Source organism: Montipora capricornis, chromosome 1 (assembly GCF_036669925.1).
Source record: "Montipora capricornis isolate CH-2021 chromosome 1, ASM3666992v2, whole genome shotgun sequence".
NCBI lineage: Eukaryota > Metazoa > Cnidaria > Anthozoa > Scleractinia > Acroporidae > Montipora > Montipora capricornis.
The window spans coordinates 17,728,024-17,733,023 of NC_090883.1; the positions used below are offsets into that span (position 1 = coordinate 17,728,024).

The 5,000-nt window shown below is 39.2% G+C and overlaps 1 protein-coding gene and 1 pseudogene across 2 annotated transcripts in view; one reads left to right on the forward strand and one right to left on the reverse strand.

The window, feature by feature from the left end:
- The window catches only part of LOC138016827 (sacsin-like), a 69,478-nt gene that overhangs the window by 43,189 nt on the left and 21,289 nt on the right, over nucleotides 1-5,000 (forward strand). The gene's annotated exons all lie outside the window — the stretch shown is intronic.
- Nucleotides 2,164-5,000, reverse strand: part of LOC138049072 (uncharacterized) — a 17,249-nt pseudogene continuing 14,412 nt past the window's right edge.

A 5,000-nucleotide genomic window follows, 5' to 3' on the forward strand; every position in this document is an offset into this window, starting at 1 on the left:
AAATCATAAACAGCATCGGGAAGACACTGCGCTTCCACTTGGCCCTTGAGATAAGGTGTATCAACATCAATCTTTGCGATGGGAACTTTCCTTGCCGTATTGTCAATGAGCAGCATAACATTAAATTCGCCAGTAAACTGATTCTCAGACACAAGGTCCCTCTTTACTACAATTCCACTGCAACCAGTATCTCTCAGGACATCAACAGACTTCTCTCCAACTCTACCTTTCACGACAGGCATTTTACTTCTCACTCCAGTCAACGGTTCAACACAAGCACTACTCAACAATGGAATCTTCTTACCACAGGCTAACAGCAACTTATCATCTTTAATACAGGCCTTAACTTCTTCATCAGTAGGTTTATCCTCAGGTGGTTGAACTAGACAACTGGCACTCACTTGACCACGCTGCACAGGGTTACCATCCCTACTTTGTCCTCCTGATCTGCGTCCACCTGATCGACAGTTTCTAGCTTCATGTCCCTGCTTACCACATAGGAAACACTTCCTTGTTAGGGTTGGGCAGTTGACAGCTTTGTGACCTCGGGTGTTGCGCTTAAAGCAATGCAGAGCTGGCGTATTAATCTGTATGGTTTTGGCTTCGTCTCTCTCAGGCTGCACTGTTGGCTTTCTGCTCGCTGAGCTGAACAAATGTTTACCATGAGCCTCCAAGTACTGGTCATCGATCTTCGCAATCTTTGCTAGAGTCTCAGGTGCCCTTTCTCGCAGGTGAATTGCCAAATCCTTAGGGCAAGAGTCAATAAATTGTTCTTTCACGATCAAGTCCTTAAGACCATCAAAGGTTCGCGCAGTATCCGAAAGCTCTAGCCAACGTAACAGGTATCTGTCCAGTCGCACAATAAACTGCTCCGGACTTTCGTCAACTTCTGGTTTGGATGCTCTAAATTTTCGACGATAGCCATCTTCGGTAAGGTCATATCTCTTCATTAACGCAATCTTTACCCTGTCATAATCCTTAGCTGCGTCCTCCGATAGACGTGAATACACTTCTAGTGCCCGTCCAGACAACAGAGCACTGAGCTTCGATGCCCATCCATCTTTTTTCCACTTAGCTGTCTCGGCAAATCTCTCGAACCTCTGCAAACACGCGTCCAAATCGTCTTTGCCATCAACAAACGAGGGGAGTTTAGGTGCCTTAGCCCGATCCTCTGTCACTTCAGGACGCCCGTCAGCACTCTCCACAGCCAAACGCGCAATCTCCAACTCATGTTCTCTTTTTGCCGCTTCAATAGCCTCTTTCTGTTTCAACAGCTCGGCTTCCATTTCCAATTTTCTTAGTTCGCGTTCTTGTCGCCTAGTTTCTCTCTCTTCATCTTCTCTTCTTCTATCTTCTTCAAGTAATCGACGTTTCTCTTCTTTTTCTTCTTCAAACCGCCTACGTTTTTCTTCTCTTTCTTCCTCCAATTGTCTTCGTTTTTCTTGTTTTTCTTCCTCTTCCCTTCTTTTTTCTTCCTCTTCCCTCCTTCTTTCTTGTTCTAACTTTTGTTGCTTCTCTACAAACTCGAGCAGCTTTTCTCCTTCCAATCCAAATTCTTTTCCCATCTGCAAAAGCTTTTCCATTTCCATAGCAGTATTCCACAGCAAAAACACAATATACTCTCCTGTACAGTTCTTCTTACTTTAGGTGTAACTCCTTCTTGAATTGTCCTTTCCTGGTTTCTGTAGTCGGCAAACAAATGAATTCCTCTCCCGGACAGGCCCCCAATGTTACGAGTTCGAATGTTTTGAGGAAAGGTAGCTTGCAAACTAAACTGAACGCAGGGTTGTCGGAACAACAACAAGAAGATTTATTCCAAAATGAACGTAGTTTCCACGAAGTAAAACTCTGAACAACACGTACTCAATAAACTTACACGGCCTCCGCCAACTTGAATAAACACAGCTTCTGTCACACTTGACTAAACACGGCTAACGCCAACTCTCTTCGCTTGTGAAAAACTAGTTAGAAAAACACTCCGCTTGGACTCGTCTACTTATATACTAGTAAAATAAACTTCTAGAACTTTCTAAATTAGTAATCACTCTAATTATAGAAAGATTACAAAACACACCGATTTAGAAACGCTTACGTACAAACCTAACAATAAACAAACTACGAACTCTCGCGAAGCTTCGAGACAGTAACGCTTGTCACGCAATGCTATTTTTCGTAACAAATTATGTCAATGCATTTAATTTCAGCCTTGTCGGTATGTGAACCTTGGTAAATGGTGTTGTTGTGATCATTTACTAGTGCATTTGTTGAGAATATATGGGTCGTATTCATTGGGTAATTTTCCTGACCAGGTTTGATTTTGAGGATTCTTTCTTTTAGCACTTCAATGTCATTTTGGGTATGGTTTGCCTCCCTGAATCTATTTGATAATTCTGCAAATTCCTTGTCATCTCTCTGTCTCATAATTTCAGTGAGCTCAAATAAGGTGAAATATTCACTCCATATATTGGTTGCTAAATCACCATAACCATGATTGGTATTATCAAATATCCAATTATCAAAGACTGGCTTTAATTGAAACAAGTCTCCAAGTGCAATTACACTTAGGGCTCCAAATGGTTTGTTAGTTCCCATTATTTGCTGCAGTCTTAAATTAAGAAATTTGAACATTCCACTACCTACCATCGATATTTCATCAATGAAAATAACTTGCAGTCTTCTTAACTGTGCTCTAATAGTATTAAGGTGGTCGGCAACAAGAGTGCAATGTTGAAATCCTCTATTTGCCGGTATTTTAAAAGCTGAATGAAGTGTGTTAATTTCCCTTGATATTAAATGCTGCTAAATGCCAGTAGGTGCAACTTTTAGTACTTTAACTTCATCAGGATTTTCTCCTGGGACACTATTTAAATACCTTGTGAGTGTTTCATACAGGGCATTTCCCAGATTGAGAACCTTGTCAAGATCTTTTATGATCATTCTTGTCAAGATCTTTATCTTGGTAGGATCTTGCCAAGATCTTGGCACGTTCCTACCAAGATCCAGCCACGATCTTGAACAAGTTGATGTTTGCAAGATCTTGACAAGACACATACAAAATCTTAACAAGATCTTGCTAGAATCCTGCATCATTTGGTTTCAAAAGTTGAGTATGAAATCTTGGCAAGATCATGACAAGATCTTGACGGCTCTTTAAAAATTGACCTTTGCAAGATGTTTGCAAGATCTTGGCAATTGACCGTAGCAAGACCTCGGCAAGATCTCAAACACTTGGCAAGATCTTGGCAAACCTAGATCTTGTTAAGATCACAAAAAACTTTGAGAAGATACATCTTGAACAAATTGATGTGTGCAAGATCTTGACCATGCACAATCAGGATCTTGACAAGATCTTGGTAGCATCCAGTATCAGTTTTTTTTCAAAAGTTTACCTTGAAATCTTGGCAAGACCTTGACAAGATCTTAGGTACATGTACCTTGCAAAATCTTGACAAGAAAAGAGCAAGATCGTAGCAAGATTCTGGCAAAATTGTACATCAACTAAATTGAATGACTTTGCAAGGCCTTCAGAAGATCATTTTGCATGCATGATCAAGTTAACAAATTGACGTCAGTTTTTTATGCCTCTGTCCTGTTATTGATCATGAATTTCATCATACCACTGTCAAAGTAGCTGTGGATCCACGGGGCAATACCTGAGTGGATTCGCAGACTACCTTGACAAAGTTATGATGAAATTCATTACCAATAACAGGACAGACGCATTACAAACTGACATCAATCTGTTTTTTACGATAACAAATTGTCAAATTGCCCGCTCTCACTCGCTGATGCGTCGCATGAATTTCAAATTCATGTGTCTGTCTGCATATTGACAATAAAAATTAGCCAATGAGTACGAGTAAACTCCTGCAGTTATCGTAAAACATGTTTTCTTGGCAAGATCTTGACAAGATAGAAACAAGATCATGCTAAGATTTTGGCAAATCCTGACATCACGCATCAAGAGAAAATTATATAAAACTAATACCCCATTCACACCAACTAAAGTAGGTTAATGAAACCAGGTTTAGTTTCATCTACTTTGTCGATTACGTTTTGCAGTCATTTTGAGAAGATAAATTTCAAACCACCTTGCTAACATATTTTAATCAAAAAGGTTTTTACCTTGTTAAATTGCGAGGTGCGCACGATATTAGCAACTAATTTTTAACCTTGTTTTGTTAAACTACTTTTAAACATGTTTAACACATTGGTGTGAATGGGTATAAAAACACAAAGAAAGCTAAGAACACGCCCAAATTGACGATCAGTTAAAAGGTCTTTATTTTGTTCATTTGTTGTCTTGTCGTGAACTTTTGTAAAGCCAAATTTACCAAGAGTTGGTTGTCACGGCATCATTTTGAATAGTTCTTGGCATCAGAGAAAGCCGCACAAGCGGTGACAACCAACGTTTACCACATTACAGTAAACAATGCCATGTAACCCAAGATCACCTTGAGAACGTTTCAGGCTCAGCTCCAAAATGAGACATACTTAGAAGAATGTAATATACCATCTTAGATGACAACCTTACATGCATCATTGAATTAACAAAATCTTGGAAAGACCTTGGCAAAATCATGCATCATTTAAGAGATGAACACAAAATCTTGGTAACTGCATCCTGTATATTGAAAGCACGCATAATCAAAAAAGGATTATGCCAAGATCTTGGAACATCTTATGTCACTTATCTTATAATTCACAATCTTGGAAAGAAGACCTTGGAGAAGTCCTCATCAAGTTCTCACCCAGACCTTCATTGGATCTGAAGACAGTCACTGGTTGCCAATGATCATGCCTGAAAGTCCTTGGCAAGACACTGGTAGGATCTTTTAAATTAATACACTTGAAGATAAGATTATCTTATCTAAATTTTTACACAGGAATTGTACTAAAATTTCAATTTCTTTCATAAATTAATAGTCGAAGGGCATTAAGATACCATTTTCTTTTTTTTCCTAAAAGAAAGAATTAGAACTGGGACATGGTAGCAAAGT